Source organism: Erpetoichthys calabaricus, chromosome 8, assembly GCF_900747795.2.
Source record: "Erpetoichthys calabaricus chromosome 8, fErpCal1.3, whole genome shotgun sequence".
In the NCBI taxonomy this organism is placed as follows: domain Eukaryota; kingdom Metazoa; phylum Chordata; class Cladistia; order Polypteriformes; family Polypteridae; genus Erpetoichthys; species Erpetoichthys calabaricus.
Genome location: NC_041401.2, coordinates 119,261,778 through 119,285,582, shown reverse-complemented (window position 1 = coordinate 119,285,582; position 23,805 = coordinate 119,261,778). Strand labels below are relative to the sequence as shown.

Sequence of the window (23,805 nt, the reverse complement as noted above, 5' to 3'; positions counted from 1 at the left end):
GATATGTGTATATGTAGATATGTATATATATGTATATATGTTTACATAACCTCTTTAACACACTACTTCTCCGCTGCAAAGCATGGGTATTTTGCTAGTATACTTATAAAAGAAAACGCAGTCTGTTAACTAATACTAAAAAATTGACTCACCTGTTAGGAATTTAGATTTAACTGTAATGTACAACTATGATAACTGAAAAGAAGAATGCACTTTGTTTAATTAAGCTTATAACAAAGAATAAACAAATCCAGCATATCTAAATTCAATAATCTATTTAAAAGTCACATTGAATGGTCTATTCATGTGAAAATATTTATATATTCATTAATTCTTTTCATGAAGCACTTTACTTAATCATATGGAAGATATTATGAACCATATGAGTCACTTTTGTTTCAATTAATTTCTCAGTCTTTCTGCATTATGTATCCAGAGCACAAGTTCACACTTTCTGTTCTGTCAATTTGAGACTTATTTTTTACTTTATACAGAAGTTCTTTTATTTTGTTTTTTCAATACTTATGTTTGTGTTTCTGATTAGTGAAACTAATTAGAATGACACTGAATATCATACAGTCTCTCGCTACTTTTTAATTTAATGATTAAGTAGACATGAATACCATGTATTAATGGATATTGATTACCTAGATTTTCTAGTTCTGTGCTATACTTTCAATCATTTAAACAGTTTAACGCATTTCAGGATTGTGGGGGGCTGAGCCTGTTTTGCCTATATTTGTCATTTTCAATCACCAAAAACAAACTATGATCAATATTAACAACATGCTAGAATATACAACATACTTTAGCATGGTTTCAGTGTTTGTCCTGATAATAATATAGTGGCATATTACCTTGAAGAATGTGGTATGAATGTAATTAAAACTTTCTGGATTCAACAGTTACAGAGGCAATATTTTGCTTCAGATTATCCATATGTGGATTTTGGAATATATTTACAAAATCAAAGAATGTCCAAGAGATAGATGGCAGCAATTAGGCAATGACCTGGAAGTATGGTTGTTGTAACTGACCATGGGTCCCCATCGGTTTACTTTCTGTAGAAATGCTCAAGAGTTATGTTTTCCTCTCCTCTGTTGTCGATGGCCATTTCTCAACTCTTACATTAACAGTAATTTATGTTACCCTGACTTTGTTTACCTTGATGTATAATTATGAATGCAAATATTCAAAAGGTTTATACTATAGTATATTGTTATATTTGTCAGTTTTAGTAAGCACTTTAAATCTATGCTCAGTGCAGAATGTTGCAGAGCAATACATAGAATAAGTGTGACACATCATTCAGTCTCCTGAAAAAATACATGTAAAAAAGGCAATTTGGTCTTTGTTCAGCATGTAATTTTATTAGTATTTTAGCTGTCACAAACATGGTGTTAAGAGTAATGACTCATATCCATTTTGGACCAGGTGTACTTATCTTTAGAAATGGTAGTCATAGTATTTGGTTTCTAATTAGATAATGAAGTAAATTTAAAGGATCAATAGTAATCCTTTGAAATAGGTTGTGTCAGTAGTAAGCCAGCATTGAGCAAGTAATGAAGGTATCAAAGTAAAGTCTGGAAATGACTAAAAATCCTCACCAACAAAATGGAATCTGCTGTTAAAATACATCTGATCTATCCTGCTTGGCTTCCTTTAACCATGACCTCACTGGGAGCTAGAAAGGAGTCATATAATTGAGAGACTGGTTGTTGTCAATACCAGCATTATATAAGTAAAGAAATAAAAAAAATTAAGACAGATCTGTCATCCACACTGTCAAGTGTAATCTGTGTTTTTAGAGATGTAAGTTTATAGTGTGTTATTATGTTTTGTTAATTGTGTGTAATTTTGCATTTCAGGTTAATTTGAAATGTCAGTCTCTTACTTTTAGGGCTTAATTGTTCTCATGCATCAGTGAGCTTCAGTCATATTTAGATGGTATTTATCTTTGATATTTTTCATGCTGCTTATACAGTTCATTATTCATTTTTTGTGTATGACTGATGTTTATTATTAATCAATGTCACTATGTTTCATAGCCTAGGCTTTTCACTAGTTAATGAAGATGTCTGTTGTCTGACTGACTTTTAACTGCTGGCAAAGCACTGTGGGAGTCCTCTTTTGATAGAGAAACGAGTATCTTGTGGGATTTTTATGTGCTCTAGTTGCCATAGAGAAATTTTGTGATAAATTTTATGCTTTTTCTGTTAAATTCTCTTAGGGTTTTCTCCATGACAAGGTGTTTAGAAAGGGGTTAAAAACACTGTCTGTAAAAAGCTTGCTGAACAGGCATATAGGACAGCTGACAAGTGACTTGGTGAAATTAAACTAAAGAAACCTGAATGAAAACTCAGTCCAGGAGTAAAGAACATACTATTTATTCATTTGTTCAAGAAAATAATGAGTGAGAATAGTGTGAATGCTTATGCTGTATAAATGAGTAGTGATTTTGGCTCTGGTCCCTGAAGCATTTAAGCAACAACAGTAACCCACCTTTGCCATATCTAAATAAACATATAGATAAATGTATTAGCTATCAATCAATACAAAAGGATTGTATTTATTTATTTTTTCCACAAGGAATCACTTTTGTAATGAGAACAATTTTAAAATGGGTATTTCTCTACAGAGATTCCTACTTGTTATCATACCCTTGTACCCAGGTTTAGCAGAAGTGTATGATACAAATTAAAACAACATCTTTTCAGAATCTCCTTGATGACTCTATGTACTTCATAACACTTAGACCGCAATGAGTATAGCACTCATTTATTGAATAAAAAACTTCATATTCCTTTTGATAATTCTGAGGAAGTAGTGGTAGTAGTATTGTGACATGCAGAGAATACCTATTTTAACTGGTAGAAAAGGTTTATCCTAAAATGGACAGCTTTGAAAAAGTTAATAACAATAATAATTATTAATAATAATTCTTTACATTTATATATCACTTTTCTCTGTACTCAAGGTGCTTTACATAATGAGTAGCAAGAAACCACTAATGTGCAGTATTCATATGGATGATGTGATGGCAGCCATTATTGTGTCAGTACACTCACCACACATTTAGCTGTTAGGTGGTGAAAGGTGAGAGAGATTTAGCCAATTATAGCCAGGGGATGATTAGGGGTGCCAGATTGACCAAGCCACGATAGACAATTTAGCCAGGACATTGAGATACATTGTACTCTTTACGAAGGATGCCCAGGGATCTTTATTGACAACAAACAGTCAAGACCTCAATTTTATGTTTCTTCCTAAGAACATCAGCTCACCAACACCTCTTCTAGCATCAACCCAAGCTTTTCCTGGGTTAGGAAAGCAGTAGTTAAAAATTCAGGGCTAGCCTAATTACCAAAAAAGACAATCAATCAAAAACAAAATCCTAGACAAAAAGACAAAGTCTAAAAGGAAAGCAAAAATCACCAAGTATCAAAATAAACAAAATTAAGAGTTTTTTATGTAGTGATTAGGAGTCCATAACATAGATATATAAATATCCATCCATCCATTTTCTAACCCGCTGAATCCGAATACAGGGTCACGGGGTCTGCTGGAGCCAATCCCAGCCAACACAGGGCACAAGGCAGGAAACAATCCCGGGCAGGGTGCCAACCCACCGCAGGACACACACAAACACACCCACACACCAAGCACACACTAGGGCCAATTTAGAATCGCCAATCCACCTAACCAGCATGTCTTTCGATTGTGGAGGAAACCGGAGCGCCCGGAGGAAACCCACGCAGACACGGGGAGAACATGCAAACTCCACGCAGGGTGGACCCGGGAAGCAAACCCGGGTCTCCTAACTGCGAGGCAGCAGCGCTACCACTGCGCCACCATGCCGCTCTGATATATAAATATGAAAAACAATAATTTAAAAACAACAAAGATAACAATAAAACACAATCACACATTAATTCATAACAATTTGATATATACCAATACTTGGATGCCTTCATTACCACACTGCCATGTTTTGTTGGCAATAGCAAAACTAAATGGCATCACCCTTGAAAAAAGAAATACAACTATATATATTTAAAACAGTAAAAAACAAATAATAAAAAGTAAATTTTTTCATAAATCAACTAGAGATAACACAACAGAGCACACCAATCCAAGAAGCAGGCTCCAAATATTCCTACTAGGCTTTACAGGGAACCAAGAGAGCTGAGAAACTAACAGTTGGAGACTGAGACATGCTGACGTACTAACGTCATCCTTGCAAATGGAACAGAAACTGCTAGGAGTTGTCTCTGTGGTGCGACAGTTAAAAGAGATACATTTTGCTCCTAAAAACATTGTTTTTTAGTTGCTGCTTAGGAGCCATGTACGAATTTCTTAAGATTTTTCACTCTTTAGAATGACTTTTTTGCTTTTTTTTGCCCCCACAGGATCAAAAGCAGATGATGTTTGGAAAAGTTACTTCTTACGTGTACATGTGCTTGTTATTTATATTAAAACTAGCGTCAGCGAGGCAGGGCAGTAAGCAATAGTAGCTGACACTGACAAATCTGTAAGTACAGTAAATAACTACCATCATAGCAACAAACAGTTAACCCTTAAACCGCCGGAACTGGCTATAGTCGGTTCCCAGTGCAATTTGCCAGCACGCCAGAGCTGAATATATTCAGCAAAGTACATTCGTTGAGCGCCGCAACCGGCTAGAGTCAGTTTTCAGTGCAATTTGGAAGCACAGCAGAGCTGAATATATTCAGCGATGTACATTCATTGAACTCCGCAACCGGCTAATGTTTTTTCCCAATGCAATTTGCCAGCACTCCGGAGCCGAGTATATTCGGCGACGTATATTAAATGAATGTTGCAACCGGCTATAGTTGCTTCACAGAGCAATTTGCCAGCACGCAGGGGCCGAGTTTATTCGGTGACATACATTCATTGAATGCCACAACCGGCTATAGTCGCATCACAGAGCAATTTGCCAGCGCGCCAGAGCTGATCAGTCAGTGCCGTATATTCGTAGAGCAGCCAGCTCATGACCACTGCCAGCCCCTGCAGCACTGCAGCCTCACTGTCTGTGGGATTCAGCCGCTACACTAGATGAGCCTGACAGCATCAGCGCTTACCTATGTGTGCTTGCGTGCAGTCAGTTCAAGCGCAGTTGGCTCGGTGATTTACTGAATTTCATCAATGGCGTCAGTTACACCTTGTACATATAATAATTGATTGTTGCAGTAGTTTTTTTTTTTAAGTTTTTACATTTCAATGGCAGTGTGTAAAATGATCAGTGTTGCAGTAATTGTGATGCTCTTTGCATTAAAAAAAAATGTGTTTGTTAAAATGTCACGTTTTCTTTGTGAATTGTGACGTTTACTTAAAAACTGCAGCAAAAAAGTATTTGGCATCCAGGGGAGCATTAACACCCAAGTACCTGGCAGTTTAAGGGTTAAAAGTAGCAGTAACAATTCTTTAGTGGTGAATAAAGTCAAGGCAAACTAAAGAATAATTGGATGGAGCATCATATAGCACTCATACAGTCAAGTGTTAATGCTAGTAGAAAAGACAGGGCACACACGTTCATAAGTAAGAAAGCATTAATTTTAAATATTGGTAGGCGGTTGACTTTAAAGAGCTAAAGAGAAGGGCTCTGAGGCATGTAGGCAGACAGCTAGCATTAAGTCAACAATCAGACACAAGTGTCTGTATGAGCAGACAAGACAATAACAGATTAACAGTGGATTTTCAGGAATTGAGCTTTCCTTAGTAAGAAGAATGAAGTGTGTAATATTATTTTGCTTGAATGAAAAGTTCTTAGAGTCCAGGAAAGTAGAGCAAGAGGGTGACAGCATAAGGGTTCATTAATACGAAATACAAAATAAGAGGGACTTTAGGAGAACAGTCAGAGAAAAGTTGCCATAGAAAAACAAACAGCAGGCAGTCGAGGAGGAGAATATTACAGGAGCTTAAGGGGTCAGAAGGAGTAAAATAACTGTAGCAGTTTTTTAATCTTTTTACTTATTTTTTTAGTTTTAACATTTGAGTTAAACCACTTAATTAAAAAAAAAGTTTTAGTAATCCAAAATCAAATTTTAATAATGATAGTCATTAGGGAGATTGAAGCACAGGTTTGTTCCAGAGACATAGTCTCGCACAGTGTGTTGCCTTCCAGCTGCACAGGTGGGAGGCCTTCCTGGAAGGGTTGATATGCTCTTCAGATTGGGTGGATCCCTCCAATCCAAATTTAAACAGTTAGGTGCCAGGCTGATGAGCAGAACTAACAAGGTAGTTTTTCTGAGATTTTGCCTGTGTCACGCACCAGTCCAGGTAAGACTGAGGAGATTAGACATTTTAACGCATGGCTCAAATCTTGGTTTTGGGTAGAAGGTTATAGGTTTATGAGGCACTGGAACTCCTTTTGGAACAGATAGGACCCGTCCTGCCATGACAGGTTACATCTGAACCTAGAGGCACCAATGCATTGGGGAAATGTATGATTAGGTTAGTCAAGGATTGTTATACAGTATAGAGAATAGGGAAGAGGATTTAGGGCAAGGTTTAGAACTGTACTTGAAGGAAAAAAGAATAGTGTAAAAATAAAAATGCATAATAGTGTGGATTCTAACCCAAAGTTTAAATTCCAAAAATGAGAATCACATTAAACATAGTTTATTTGAACTCTAGAAGTATCAAAAATAAAACAAGTGAGTAGCTGAGCATAATTATGATATTATAGCAATAACAGAAACCTAGCTAAATAAAAAAGATGGGATGAGTATAAGATGACTAGAGGAGTACACATTTTTAGGAAGGGCAGATGGAACAGAAAAGGAGGTGGAGTTGCTATTTATGTCACAGAATTTAAATGCAAGTCCTTTTCAATTGAACAATTAGCCCTGTTTTAGTGATGACGTCTGGCTTTGTCTAGAAAACATTAAGGAAATAAACCTTATTTTAGGAGTGTGTTATAGACTACCAAATGCAGAGAGCAACTTCAATGCACATCTTTTTAGTAATATTAAAAAAGCAAGTTTACAAGGAGATATTAAATTCATAAGGGACTTTAACTACCTGAATATTAGCTGGGCTAACCTTGAAAATAGCAGAGCACAAGAGCAATACTTATTAGAAGTAATCAGTGACTGTTATTTAACAAAGTATGTTAAAGTACCAATGTAGATGGAAGCCTGATTAGATTTAGTATTTTGTAATAATGAAGATATAATTCAGGGTGTAGAGATGATTGAACATCTAGGTTTAAGTGACCATAACATAATACAGTTCTCAGTGTTTTAGAAGTGAGTAGATGCAAAGACATAAACTGATAACATTAACTTTGGTAGGGCACATTTTGAGCAGATGAAGCAAAGTCAAAGAAGGATGAACTAGGATAAACTTTTAAGTGTGGAGACAGTCGAGGAGCAGTGGAGCAGGTTTAAAAATGTTTTACATGTAATGCAGGACAGGTAAGTAACTAAATTTGGAAGTAGTTGGACATTTAGAAAAACTTCACAGTGGGTTAATAAAGAGTTGAAAAAGAAACTGCAAAGAAAAAAAACAGCTGTGTAAGACTAATAACAACAATGTGAATAGTTAGGAGCATGAGAACATGAGGAAAACATTAAGAAGGATATTAGGGAAGCTAAAAGGCAGTTAGAGATGAGTATAGTAATAAGGTGAAAGTTGACCAAAAGAGATTCTTTCAGTATTTTAGTAGTAAAAAAACAGTCAATTAGGAGGTATAGTGACTTGGGAATAGTAAAGGGGAACTAACAAATACAGACGTGAAATAGCAGATGCTCTACATTCACATTTTTCTAAGGTCTTCACATGTGAGGAAGTCAGAGGTTGGTAGTAACGAGTTACATTTACTCCGTTACATTTACTTGAGTAACTTTTTTAAAAAATTGTACTTCTAAGAGTAGTTTTACTGCACCATACTTTTTACTTTTACTTGAATACATTTGTGAAGAAGAAACGCTACTCTTACTCCGCTACATTGGGCAACACTCAAATCGTTACTTTTTTCCATTATATACGTTATATTTTTGCCAGAGAGAAGCCGGCACTGGATCTACTGCATGACTTTTTCACCAATCAGGCGTAGCAACAATAATCACAAGACTCCGTGTGACAGAAGTGCTGCCCTTGCACCGGGGAGCACTCTGGCGGACACAGTTCCTGGTTCAGCAGCACTTCCTGGTGTGGCTGAAGTGCTGTCCTCCAGGGCTCAGGAACCATCCAGGCGCCCCCTGATGGAAACCAGGGGGGCTGCCCTCTTGTGCCCAGGGGAGATATTGCCCCTCACTCAGTCCTTCCCTGCTCCAGGCATCCCGTGGGGCAAGGTCCCTGGTTGTCTGCCACAATATATACTGTGTGTATGTATATATATATATATATATATATATATATATATATATATATATATATATATATATATATATTTGAGTGGCTGGGGGTGGTACCCAGCCGGGATGCCCAGGAGGACCGGAAGAGGGACTACACCTCCCGCCGGACCATGAGAGGGCAGCTGCCCTGGATGATATGGGGCCCGTGGTCACCGCCAGGGGACGCCCGGATGCCTGTAGAGCCCTGGCGGGTGTGGCAGAAGTGCTGGGGGGAAGAAGACCAGGGACACCCAGAGTGCTTCCGGGTGCGTAGCCGGTACTTCCGCCACACTGGGGAGTGCCAGCAGAAGCTAATCGGGAGGCGCCTGTGGGGATAAAATGGGCCGCCTCCCTCCATTCGATGGCTGGAGTTGGGAGTGGAGAAGACGAGGTCTTGGAGGAGAGGAGTGGAGGCAGACCTGAGAGAGAGGCAACACTGTGAAGACCTGTACTTTGGGGGAGTTTGGGGTTGTGTGTGCACTTGCTGTAAACAATAGAATGTATAATAAACGTGTGTTGGGTGAACCATCAGTGTCTGGGCTGCTTTCCACAATATATATATATATATATATATATATATATATATATAATATATATATATATATTTAATATATATTTATACTGTATATATATATATTTATACTGTATATGTAAGAGCCATTTTCCTTGTTCTATAAGATTCATGAATATTTCTTAGATGACAATGCATAAATTATGGGAGGTTTCTATAACCCCTGTAAATAGAATCGTATTTGTATATTCTTGCCATTTCTAATAGCTTCAAGTAAACATTATTCTTCAGTTAGTTAGTGACAGCCCCTTGCTAAGGTGTAGAGACATACGGTTTTTAACCGTGACCGCACGTTACCGTGCCTGGGCACTTGCCTATGTGCCAACCGGCTTACGAGCCTTTTGAGTGTGAGAAGTAAAATGTAAGAAAACAGCACTTAATTATGTTGTGCCATACGTAAAGCGTACAGAAGAAGAAATTAAGAACCTTTAAGTATAAAAATAACTAAAGTCTTTCAAGAAAAGCTAAGTTTATAGAAGATACATTTTTTCCCTTTTTTTTTGCCTTTTATTCTACGTGTGTAACTATTTTTTCTTTTATTCTTGTTTGGATTATTCGCTTTTAACTTTCACTAAATCTTTAAAAACGAACTCTTGGACTCTGAGAATTCTTTTGACACGCGTCTTACCCGTGCCTGATGACACCTTATATTTCAGCAGCTACAGTATATATATACTGCTCAAAAAAATTAAAGGATCACCTTCTAATCAGAGTATAGCATCAAGATCAATGAAACTTTTTGGATATTGATCTGGTCAGTTAAGTAGCAGAGGGGTATGTTAATCAGTTTTAGTTGCTTTGGTGTTAATGAAATTAACAACAGGTGCACTAGAGGGGCAACAATGAGACGACTCCCAAAACAGGAATGGTTTAACAGGTGGAGGCCACTGACATTTTCCCTCCTCATCTTTTCTGACTGTTTATTCACTGGTTTCGCATTTGGCTACGGTCAGTGTCACTACTGGTAGCATGAGGCAATACCTGGACCCTACAGAGGTTGCACAGGTAGTCCAACTTGTCCAGGATAGTGCATCAATATGTACCATTGCAAGAAGGTTTGCTTTGTCTCCCAGCACAGTCTCAAGGACATCGAAGAGATTCCAGGAGACAGGCAGTTAGTCTAGGACAGCTGGACAGGGCTGTAGATAGTCCTTAACCCATCAGCAAGACCAGTATATGCTCCTTTGGGCAAGGAGGAACAGGATAAGCACTGCCAGAGCTCTACAAAATGACCTTCAGCAGGCCACTGGTGTGAATGTCTCAGACCAAACAATCAGAAACAGACTTCATGAGGGCCGCCTGAGGGCTCGACGTCCTCTAATGGGCCCTGTGCTCACTGCCTGGCACCGTGGAGCTTGATTGGCATTTGCCATAGAATACCAGAACTGGCATGTCCAGCACTGGCATCCTGTGCTTTTCACAGATGAGAGCAGGTTCACCCTGAGCACACGTGACAGACGTGAAAGGGTCTGGAGAAGCCGTGGAGAATGTTTGCTGCCTGTAACATGGTTCAGCATGACTGGTTTGGTGGTTGGTCAGTGATGATATGGGGAGGCATATCCATGGAGGGATGCACAGACCTCTACAATCTAGACAACGGCACCTTGACTGCCATTAGATATCTGGATGAAATCCTTGGACCCATTGTCAGACCCTATGCTGGTGCAGTGGGTCCTAGTCCACGGCAATGCCCGGCCTCATGTGGCGAGAGGTGGGGGGGGGTTTGTGGTGGAGGTGACTAAGTCAGTATGATCAAGGGGGTGGGGGGGTTGTATCGTTTAATTATTGTGTAAATGTCCTTCTTAGGTTGGCATATGCTGGATTTATGTCCAAGTGTCTGTTGATGGCGTTTTCATCTGATAGCCAACTCTCTGGTGCTTTTAGTACTGGCCTTAAATTTTACTTTTACGTTGTATATATATATATATGGTTGAAATAGTTTACTGTCAAATAATGCAAAGAGTACACGACACGTGTTTCGCCCTAATTCTGGGCTCATCAGGCGTACACACTCACTGCACTCCCTCTTGGGAATCGAACCGCGTACTCTTTGCATTATTTGACAGTAAACTATTTCAACCATTCTATGATCTGCTTCTCGCAACTGAAAGAGGGCACCGTGGCGGATGTTAGCCGACTTGCTGACCAACCACAAGCGTTACCTGGTAGGTAACCACCCATACAATCAGATTGTGATTCAGACTACGAATGCTGTGAATATATATATATATATATATATATATATACAGTATGTATATAATAATAATATTAATAATATATATCTATACTAATAAAAGGCAAAGCCCTCACTGACTGACTGACTCACTCACTCACTGACTCACTCATCACTAATTCTCCAACTTCCCGTGTAGGTAGAAGGCTGAAATTTGGCAGGCTCATTCCTTACAGCTTACTTACAAAAGTTAGGCAGGTTTCATTTCGAAATTCAAAGCGTAATGGTCATAACTGGAACATATTTTTTGTCCATACACTGTAATGGAGGAGGCGGAGTCACGTATCGCGTCATCACGCCTCCTACGTAATCACGTGAACTAAAAACAAGGAAGAGATTTACAGCATGAGTCAAACGCGGGAACGAAGGTAAATGACGTTAATTTTTGACTGTCTTTTAATACTGTGTAAGCATACATATTAACACATGTGCAATTAAACGTGTGCATTTACGGGTGATTTCTCAGGCTTAAAAGCTCGCCTTTTACAAACGCGGGAACAAAGGTAACTGACGTTGTTCACTGTCTTTTAATACTGTGTAACCATACATATTAACACATGTGCAATTAAACGTGTGCATTTACGGGGTGATTTCTCAGGCTTAAAAGCTCGCCTTTTACTAAAAAGGTAAATGCAAAACTATTTTCAATCAGTTTAATGAAACGCTCCCGTTAAGGATTTCAATAACATATTCGCGAGATAAAAGAACGAAGTAGGGGGAAATGACGGAAGAGCCGCAAACAGCGAAGAGCAAAAAATTAATTAAACAATTGAGAAGGGAGCGAGTGAAGCATTCAAGCATGTTCATAAGGGAAACAAAGCACGGTGTAAAACGTAAGTTTAAATTAAGTTTATAGAAACGCTCCCGCTGCGGATTGCAATAACATATTCGCGAGATAAAAGTTTAATGAGAAGACACGAGGTATAAACGAACCACACGCCGTGGCGCAACGTTAGGGGCAACAGTTTCAACCATTCTATGATCTGCTTCTCGCAACTGAAAGACGGCACATGGCAGATGTTAGCCGACTTGCTGACCGCAACATTAGGGGCTTCAACTCTGGCGCTGACGCCACATCTCAGTGCCAACACTTTCCAGACTCTACTTAAAAGACATGCCCTCCTCACTGGACAGTTAAAAAGACCAATCAAACTAACGATGACATCAAGTATTACCCAATCAAAAGTAGGAAAGGAGGCATCTTCATAAAATGCGTGTGGGATGATTTGCATGAGACGCTACTTTAAAAAAAATGATAAAAAAAATACGGGAGAAATCCCGTCCAGTATTGATTCAAAACGGGACGCGCAATTTCATTCTCAAATGCGGCACGATTCCGTATTTTAAAGGACGGGTGGCAACCCTACAGTGCCAGGTAACCACGCATACAATCAGATTGTGATTCAGACTAGGAATGCAATGAATGTAATTACCCCGATCTACATACAAGGCGAAAGTCTTGCAACATTCAAAGATGATGGTTTGGGATAAGTACACCATACAACATAAAAGAGCTTATGAAGCCTTGAACCGAAAAAAGCAACATCTCAGAGATCGTAAAAAAAAAAAATAGGAGGTAATGTCGTTTTACTCGCTGTAGATTTTATTCAAACATTACCAGTTATTCCACAAGGGAGACCAGCAGATGAACTCAACGCGTGTTTAAAATCCATGCTTCTCTCACGCTCGGTTATATGTCGCGTGTTCTCGGGTAGGTACACCAAAAAATGTATACATTTAAGCATGTAATGGACAAACAAAAAATGAGGTATACCCGAGGGCACTGCAGTAGTACTTAATCTAACTTTACTTCTTAAATGTTAATGTTTTACTGTTTAATAATTTATACGCTTCTTATATGTTGTTCAAATTCTTTTATCAAAATACCAGTGACAGCGCAATGCACGATAACATGGAGTGAATACACCATACGCATCCGCCCACGGCCGCCCTGGTGTGCGCAGATAGGAGTTGATTCTACAATAAAATAAAATAAACATAAAAAGAGTAATACAATCATCACCCATAAAGCGGATAGTAGACGTGACGTACTATATGTGTACCAGATTTCAAGTCAATAGGTGAAACGGTTTGCGAGCTACAGGTGATTTAAAATCCTGGACAGACACACAAATTGCCATGGTAGCAAATTACAGAAGAAGATTTTACTGTTTAATAATTTATATTTATATGAAATGTGCTTCTTATATATTACTTCATATTTTCATATGATAATGATGTTAATATTTATATTGATTTCTATGTTATTGAAACTGCATGTATGTGTGTATATGTATGTAGTATATATATATATATATATATATATATATATATATATATATATATATATATATATATATATACTAGCAAAATACCCGCGCTTTGCAGCAGAGAAGTAGTGTGTTAAAGAGGTTATGAAAAAAAAACATTTTACAAATAACGTAACATGATTGTCAATGTAATTGTGTTGTCATTGTTATAAGTGTTGCTGTCTTTTATATATATATATATATATATATTATATATATAATATACACACACACATAAACATTTATATACATATACATATATACATATCTACATATACACATATCTACATATATATACACACATACATAAACACACACATAAGACTTATTGACTGAAACGGGCTTTCACGAAAACAGTTAGGGCTTTGCTACAGGATACACCCTCCACAAGTTAACCAAGTAAAAAAAATATATATTTCTGTTTTATTTAAACCTTTTAAGTTCATATGCATAGCCCCATTTGGCTGTTTAATTTTTTTTTTCTTTCTTCAGTAATATTTAATCTCCTTAAAGAAAAAGAACATATCCATTTTACTTTTTTTGTATCTGTGTAGTAATATTTTAGTGTAAAAGAATAACCAGTATTTAAACCTTTTATGTTACTTTATACATTTATTTTACACAATGTTGAAAAATTAATAAGAAAGCTACATATTTTGGCAGCTGCTGCTTTCATTTTCAATGAAATGAAAAAAGCTCTCCAAGAGAAAACGTCAATGAAGAAGAAACAGTTTGCACTATCTAAAAAGGAGAAACCCTCATTTATAAAAGTTTGCTGCAGATGACTTAACTGAAAATAAATGAATAGTTCCTATGTGTATAATACATATTTATCTATTTGACTTATGCCTTTATTCCACCAACTTACAACATCTGAAGTACAATTTGTTACATTACTTTTGCTTTTTGCAGCACAGGCAGGTGAAGTGACTTCCTCAGGGTCACACAGTGGTGTCAGTACCAGGATTTGAACTGACAAGCTCCGGGTTTGCTGAAATATTACTGAAGAAAGAAAAAAAACGAAAATGGGCAAATAGGGCTATGCATACAAATATCCATCCATCCATTATCCAACCTGCCATATCCTAAATACAGGAGCCAATAAGTAGATATGTATATATACAGTATATATATATATATATATATATATATATATATATATATATGTAATGTATATGTATATATCTATGTCTATATATATGTAGATATGTAAATTTGTATATGTATATATATGTTTATGTGGATGTGTATATACGTATGTCCATCCATCCATTTTCCAACCCGCTGAATCCGAACACAGGGTCACGGGGGTCTGCTGGAGCCAATCCCAGCCAACACAGGGCACAAGGCAGGGAACCAATCCTGGGCAGGGTGCCAACCCACCGCAAGACACACACAAACACACCCACACACCAAGCACACACCAGGGCCAATGTAGAATCGCCAATCCACCCAACCTGCATGTCTTTGGACTGTGGGAGGAAACCGGAGCGCCCGGAGGAAACCCACACAGACACGGGGAGAACATGCAAACTCCACACAGGGAGGACCCGGGAATCGAACCCAGGTCCCCAGATGTCCCAACTGCGAGGCAGCAGCGCTACCCACTGCGCCACCGTGCCGCCCATATACGTATGTATATGTAGATATGTGTATATGTAGATATGTATATATATATGTTTATGTATATATATGTTTATGTGTGTGTGTGTGCATATTATATATATAAAAGACAGCAACACTCATAACAATGACAACACAATTACATTGACAATCATGTTACGTTATTTTTAAAATGTTTCCTTTAGTTTTTCATAACCTCTTTAACACACTACTTCTCCGCTGCGAAGCGCGGGTATTTTGCTAGTATATATATATATATATATATATATATATATATATATAAATATAAATGACTTGGATAGGAATATATAGTAAATAACAAGCTGGTTAAGTTTGTAGATGATACCAAACTAGGCAGATAATCTACAATCCTTTGAATCATTACAGAGGGATTTGGACAGGCTTGGGCACATTTGTGGCAGATGAAATTTAAAGTAAATAAATGCAAAATATTAAACATAGGAAGGAAAAATGTTAAGTTTGAATACACAGTGGGAGGTCTGCAAATTGAAAATACACCTTATGAGAAAGATTTAGGAGTCGCAGTGGACTAAACAACACCAGCTGCCAGACAGTGTTCAGAAGCCAAGGCTAAAATAATGTTAGGTTATATAGCACAATGTGTAGAGTACAATTTCAATGAGGTTATGCTGAAGCTTTATAATGTATTGGTTAGACCTAACCTGGAGTATTGTGTACAGTTTTGGCCCCCAAGCTACAAAAAGGACTTAGCAGTGCTTGAAATAGTCCAGAGAAGAGTGACTAGACTGATTTCAGGGCCACAGGGAATGAATTAAGGAAAAATATTAAATCAGCTGAGGCTTTTCAGTTTAAGCAAAAGAAGATTAAGAGGAAACATGACTGAAGTGTTTAAAATTGTGATGGAAATTAGTACAGTGGATTGAGACTGTCACTTTAAAATGAGTTTATTAAGAACACAGGGACACAGTTGAAAACTTGTTAAGAGTAATTTTTGTACAATTATGAAGGTTTTCTTTACAGAGAACCATATACACATTGAATAAGTTACCAAGTAGTGTAATAGACAGTAGGACTTTAGGGACTTTCAAAACTAGACTTGATATTATTTTGGAAGAGTTAGGATATAGTGGAATGGATAATGGATGGATGGATGGATAAATGGATAGGACTGATAGTGGATTGAAGATCCATTTGATTTCTTTCATCATCATAGCGTTGCTGACTTTTTCTTGGTCAAGATTTTAAATTGCTTCACATAGCTCTCTTTCATCTACAAAAAAGTTTATTCCATTATCTGAGTGCATAATTTTAACTTGCCCTGTTCTGCAAATGAATCTGATTGTTAGATTGAAAATTACTCCATACCTCTTAACCTGACTTCATCCTCTTTTAACTTGAAAGGGACCAAAATAAACAAATCCAACATTTGAGAAAGGTGGATGGTCAGGTACCAAACAAACTTCTGGCAAATCTGCCATTTTTGCTCTCCTGCTTTTGCATTGTATCTTCTGCTAGTTGTGCAATTTAAAATGATTTTTCTGGTAGTTGAGTTTGCTTGAGGTATCCAATATTTCTGGCGTAACTGTGCAAGCATATAACTGTGCCCACAATGGCCAATTTCTTTATGAATGTGCTGCAATATAAGGGAAGCAATATGTGAATGCTTGAGAAGAATTGCAGGATGTTTAGCTTCATCTGGCATAGCAGCTTTGGTGAGTCTCCCTCCGACTCTCAGTATTCCATCTTGTATGACTGGGTCAAGTTTTAAGATTTGATTGGTCTTTTTTACACAAGTATTTTTCTTTAAACATTTAATTCTTCTGGAAATTCTTGTAGTTGACTGATCCGGATAAACTCTGTTTCAGTTTAGTCAAGTCTTCTGGAGAAATAGGGCTTGGTTTTAAAGTCAGTTTGTACTTTTTCATGTGTTCAACAGTAAGTGCTTTTTGTTCCTCTGGTTACCTTTAGATTGATTGACTTCTAGTTGAAATGTTTTTCTTTCATTTTTAAGTTCAGCAGTATGTCTTTAAACTTGAGGAGCCAAGCCACTGGTTTCTTCAAGCGTAGCCATTCTAAAAAGTAGGTGATTAATTTATTGATGGGCTTGGTCACCTCCTGTATTCTTGTCATGTCAATTGCACATTTTAATTTCTGGATCATCTTCAAAACGTGAATCATTCAGTTGATCTGGTCTTTTTGGCCAATCACGTTCTGGCTTCAGTTAGAAACTTAGACCCTGTGACTATGTGGTGTTTCTGGTGAAGCTTTCTATGCTTAGCCCTTTGATGCTTGATCAGCTGGATTAGGGGCAGATGTTAGGTACTTCCACTCTGAGGGTTGTGAATGATCTCTGCTGCAGCAAAGGTCAGGAATATAGTGCTTTCATTTGAAATGTATTTTCGCACTGAGGTGCTGTCAGTTCAAAATGTGGATTCTTGTAGAGGTATTTGGAGCTCACATTTTGGCATTTTGTCCATTTTGACTGCCAATATCACTGTTGTCAGCTCCAGTCTTGGAATTGCGACCTGCTTCAGTGGTGCAACTCTTCACTTGCCCAGCAGGAATGAGCAATGCTTTTTGCTTTCTTCATTAGTCAAGAGAAGATAAGTTACAGTGCCATATCCATCTTTAATGGCATCTGCAAGATGGTGCATTTGTGCTGACATTATGGTTCCAAACTGTGCAGGCTTGATGCATCTGTTTACATTGTAGTCTTCTAGTAACTGTAAGTTGTCCATCCATTTTTTCCATTTCTGGAACAACGACAGAGCATTTGGTTAGCATTTTTTAATTATCATCAATAATTACTCATAGTTCTGAGGAATATTTGTTTTCTTCTCCATTGAAGTCTCTGAAGCTTTTCAGTACAAATTGTTACTGTACTACCGGGGTCTATAAAAGCGTATGTTTCTACATACCTTTTGCTCTTCTTAGACTTTAATAGGAACCACATACTTCATATTACTTCACATACTGTGCATTCTTCACCTGACCATGTAAAGGCACAAGTGCCCTTCTTGGTTTCCCCTTCAGTTGATGTTGCCACACTGGATGTCGCTTTAGATGTTCCTCAGTCCTCTGTTTTGATATGCAAGATGTCTGGGTGCTGCAAAGAACATATCTGACACTTTATTCTTCTTTATAATTCTTTCCAAGATGCCACTGTTTGAGACAACAATGTCATAAACCTTTAGATTTTAAAAAGTCTCTGATCTCTGACCACACTTCTCTAATGGGATGCATTAACATCTTAGCCTGTTGATGTAGAAAAGTAGTTAGATTGTCAATATCTGCCGCTCTGTCTTCTCTTTCTTCAAGTTTATAAGCCAAGTTTCACCATTTACCTTGTAAAGAATATAGGATCTTTGAGAGTATGGTACAGATGTTTGGATTGCTACTGAATGCGTCACGGCTCCTTACATTGGCCATGGAGTCCATATAGCTATCAAGAAAAGTTGCATAGTCTCTCAGGGCCTCTCCATCATTCTGCTTTTTATGAGGCCACTTCAATGCTTTATCCATGTAGTCATCAGCTATGAATATTTGGTTGCCATAGTAACATTCAAGTTGCTTTCTGGCTTTTGCATAGCCTTGACTTGGTGACAATTGTGCCCAGCCCTTAACCATTTCCTGGGCAGGACCTCTGCTATATTGGAATAGGTAATTTAATTTATCTTGAGGGTTCTCTAACACATCACCTACAGCGTGACAAACAAAGGGGCCTGTCTATGTGGAACCTCACCACGCAGTGCAGGAGGTGCAAGAGCAGGAGCTTCCTTTTCTTGGGCTAACATTTTAGCCATTTCAGTGACAGCCTTCTGACATTTGGCTTGATTTTGCATGAGCACATCAACCTGATTGTGTCTGTAACTGTGGGCTGTGCGTTAGTAGTAGGTTGTTCCAATTCTTCCTGCTTTTCTGCTTTAGACTTGAGCACATGAAGCCTTTGTAGGATTCTATCGAGTTCTGAATGTTCAAGTGTGACTGTTGATGAAGACACTGGTGCCGCAGGGCTTAGCTGATATGATGTGCCATATTTACCATCGAGAACACACTTCAGCTGAGAGATTTGTGGAACTCTGGATTCTATGTAGACTCTACCTTGTAGCTATAACTCTTTGAATTGCTTAACAAGCTGTTCATTAGGTGGACTTGCTAAAAAACTTCACATCAGCAAGCTATGCGGCTGTATCACAACTAAATTGATTCCACATCTTTGATTTTTCTGCGGGTTCCGTTTTCTGTTTTTTGATCGCACTTTCTTTACTTAGCATAGATATCACTGTTCACTACAGCTCCTCAGCCTGACTACACATCTCACGTAAGGTTTTAAACTGCTGCACTATGTTGGTGAAATTTTCAGGAGTGTCTTTAAGGCAAATTGGAAAGTTGACTTTGCCTTATTGTTATTTGATTATTAAGATACTGTACTTAAGTACATTCTCTAGATTCGAGTCCATACTCAAATCACTCCCTGTGATTTCACTTGAGCTATGCTTGGACATCAACATCTTCACAACGGCGCGTTTCTTATCAACAGCTACATCACAATCGAGATGCTCCAACACTACAGACTGCTTCCTTACAGCTAGGCTTCCTTAACTCAGCCAAAAGCACAAGCGATTATCCAAGATGCCTTATATTATATCACAGTCTCTTAAAATCTTCTCAAATTCAGGTACAGCAACCTTTTCATTTACGATCATGCAGAGATAGAAGATAAGAGCACGGTACCTTGTAGTAGCTCAGTTCTTTTTCTTTCATTGAGCACAAGTGTCCTCCAATGGTAGTTTCCAGTTCAAATTGTAACTGTGTTACCTCAAAATTACCAAAGTTCTGCAGTTTTGGTTTGTTTCTTGAGATTCCAGCAATAGCTTGATGCATTGAAATGATTCCACAGACAAAATATCTTCATTTTTTTAAAGTTTTAGTAAAATTTCAAAGTAAAGCAGTTTACACAAAAATAGAAAAAAAATGGTATAACAAAGAAAAGAAAGGTTCTTGTTTAAGAAAAATTCTGTTTAACACTAGAATCCCTGAATCCTACAAAAAAAGTCGTAATCCTGGGCCACACCTTAAATTCCTTCACAACTCCTGATCAGCATCTTTGTTTTACAAATGTGTTGATCAGCACTGACAGCAAGCAGCCTGTTATCCCATCTCCCACTGAGGCAGCTGAAGTTCTCACAGCTAAAGGTTCTTTACCTGGGTGTGAGGTGCCTAGAGTTGTATAGGGTAAATAACATATTGTTATTTGGAATACATGCATTTCATACCTGGTGGCATGGATCGTGAACTATCTTACAGACAGACCTCAGTATGTGCGTCTCGGGAACTGCAGGTCTGACATTGTGATCAGCAGCACAGGAGCGCCGCTGGGGACTGTACTTTCTCCGGTCCTGTTCAGCCTATATAGATCGGACTTCCAATACAACTCGGAGCCCTGCCATGTGCAAAAGTTTGTTGACGACACTGCTATTGTGGGCTGCATCAGGAGTGGGCAGGAGGAGGAGTATAGGAACCTAATCAAGGACTTTGTTAAAAGGTATGACTCAAACCACCTACAACTGAACACCAGCAAAACCAAAGAGCTGGTGGTGGATTTTAGGAGGCCTAGGCACCTCACGGGCCCTGTGATTATCAGAGGTGACTGACTAAAGAGGGTACAGACCTATAAATACCTGGGAGTGCAGCTGGATGATAAACTGGACTGGACTGCCATTACTGATGCTCTGTGCAAGAGAGGACAGAGCCAACTATACTTCCTTAGAAGGCTGGTGTCTTTCAACATCTGCAATAAGATGCTGCTGATGTTCTATCAAATGGTTGTGGCGAGCGCCCTCTTCTACGCGGTGGCGTGCTGGGGAGGCAGCATAAAGAAAAGGGACAAACTGGTGAGGAAGGCAGGCTCTATTGTAGGAGCTGGACAGTTTGACATCTGTGGTGGAGTGACAGGCACTGAGAAGGCTCCTGTCAATCATGGAGAATCCACTGCATCCACTGAACAGTATCATCTCCAGACAGAGGAGCAGCTTCAGCAACAGACTGCTGTCCCTGTCCTGCTCCACTGACAGACTGAGGAAATCTTTCCTCCCCCACACTATGCGACTCTTCAATTCCACCCTAGGGTAAATGGTAACACGGTAACATTATACAATGTTGTTGACTGTTATACCTGCCTTGCACTCTCCACCTTGCACTTTTTAACTTGCACTGTGTTTTTATCACTCTTTACTTAATATTGTTTTTATCTGTATGCTGTTGCTGGAGTATGTGAATTTCCCCTTGGGGATTAATAAAGTATCTATCTATCTATCTATCTATCTATCTATCTATCTATCTATCTATCTATCTATCTATCTATCTATCTTCATGTGTGTTCCGTGTCTACAACAATCTGGGCAAATGTTGGATGACAGGAAATGTGAGGCAAGAATGTTGAAAACATAACTAAAACAGAAAGTTTTTGCATGTTATAGTACTAATGACAAAATGTTGACATGAAGTGTATAATGTGTGAAGACTGCATTCCAAATATCAAATAAACACTTTCACAAAAGGTATAAGTATAACAAAACAAGGGCACTTTTATTCAAGAATATAACTGAAGAAAAAGAGATTGGGTTAGGGTACAAGGCTGACACATCCACTTGGTTGGTGCGGAAGAAAGATCTGCTGTCTCATAATGAAGAGGCTGTGGGTTCTAGATTCCGGGTTAGATTCTGGGTCCTTTCTGAATTTACCGTTTTGAGTAGTGAGCTGCACTTATTGTTACTATTATAGAATAAAAACATACATTTGATTTGAGTCTGTAACAGCTGGTGTAAATTTATGGTACTTGTAAAGGTTTGCATTTTTTTATTATTCAGTTTTACTCTCAGTCACGTTCACACTCCCCAGATTTGACACTATTAGTTTTCAAAAATAAAGACGTGGTATAACAGAGGTGAACTCAGATGAGGATGAGGGTTCTACATCGGAGAAAGAGAACAGAAGTCCACCCGCAAGAAACGTCCAATCACACATAAGAACAACGCAGCTGCACCAGGCATAAAGGCAAAAGATGGCACCATTTGGATGCAGCAAGAGGTTGGGTGTCATCCTGTCAGTGAATCTGCCACACTCATGTCCTTCAACGAAACAGGAGGGCCTACGAAGTTCTATTTGTGATTATGTTTTTGATGGTCTTTATATGAAAAACATTTTTCTGTTACTTATATAAAAGCCACATTAAATATTGTTTACCTATATGAAAGAATGAATGTTACAATAAACACATACAGTATATGTATTATATAGTATAAACTATTGCAGTTCATATTAAATAATACTCAGACAAAGTGCTTGTCCATTCCAGGACACATGCACACATGGCCATTTTAGAGTCAATAATTATTTAACACTGTTTATCTTTCGGATAAAATATAACAGAGCATGGAGAAGAATCAAACAAACATGAGGAGAATCAGCAATCCTGACACACAGCTCCGCATCCAGGATTTGATCTCTGGAGTATGCAGCTATGAGACAGCAGCATTAATCATTTGTGACTGTGCCACCTAAATATGATGTAATATAGCACCAATAAAGTACAGTATGATCGTCCAGTATCTGAAGTTTCTTTTAAAAGTCCTATACTGATTTGCAAATGCATGCTGGTATGTAGAGGGTGGCTCTGAGTGGGTACACGAACGCTAGTTTCAGAAAGCTGACTATGTTCCCAGAGACAGACTTTATAAAATGTATTATTAAATTTTAAAGAAAAAATGTCTGTACTGTCTTTAGAACATTTTTGGGGAGGCTAGAAAGGTGAAAACAGGTAGGAAAGGAAAGATGGAGTATTTCTGTGGAAGTAAAAAAAATTCCCTCCCAAAACTGAAGACCATGGGTACTGCAAATACGGAATAATTTGACTACATCTAAAACATCACATACAATATATCCTTTAAATATAGTTATTTTCTCCATATTTTCCTAAACTAATTCAAAGTTATTACTCCACTGAGACAAATATAAAATATGCTTAATACAAAATTAAACCATTTTTTGAGTGGTGTCCCCTTGTTGTCTATTGTAAACAAACAAAGTTGTAGCAGTTCATACTTTTCAGAGCAGAGATGTTTAGATAGTTGATTTCAGACTGTTTGACATATTTTTGATTTTTGATATCCTGCAATCTGGGACAATTGTATACCTTTGCAGCATTTAGTACTACAAAAATATAGAATGTGCACCTTTACATAACTATACTGTATTATGTAATACTACTGCCAGTACTGATGCTCTGTGTAAGAAAGGACAGAGCCAGTTATACTTCCTTAGAAGGCTGGCGTCCTTCAACATCTGCAATAAGATGCTGCAGATGTTCTATCAGACGGTTGTGGCGAGCGCCCTCTTCTACGCGGTGGTATGCTGGGGAGGCAGCATTAAGAAGAAAGATGCCTTACGCCTGGACAAACTGGTGAGGAAGGCAGGCTCTATTGTTGGCATGGAGCTGGACAGTTTGACATCTGTGGCAGAGCGAAGGGCGCTCAGCAGGCTCCTTTCAATTATGGAGAATCCGCTGCATCCACTAAACAGTGTCATCTCCAGACAGAAGAGCAGCTTCAGCGACAGACTGCTGTCAATGTCCTGCTCCACTGCGACTCTTCAGTTCCACCTGGGGCGGGGGGGATGGGGGGTAAGGGTTAACATCATACAAAGTTATTGTCTGTTTTTACCTGCATT

At 38.3% G+C, this 23,805-nt stretch overlaps 2 protein-coding genes across 2 annotated transcripts in view; both read left to right on the top strand.

Moving 5' to 3' along the window:
* The window catches only part of LOC114655979 (F-box only protein 6-like), a 1,212,211-nt gene extending 1,210,517 nt beyond the window's left edge, over window positions 1-1,694 (top strand). The window contains exon 7 of the transcript XR_007935694.1: window positions 1,685-1,694. The gene's annotated coding sequence lies outside the window, so the exon portion shown is untranslated. The remainder of the gene's footprint in view (window positions 1-1,684) is intronic.
* Window positions 1-23,805, top strand: part of LOC127529037 (uncharacterized) — a 488,416-nt gene that overhangs the window by 79,345 nt on the left and 385,266 nt on the right. The window lies entirely within an intron of this gene.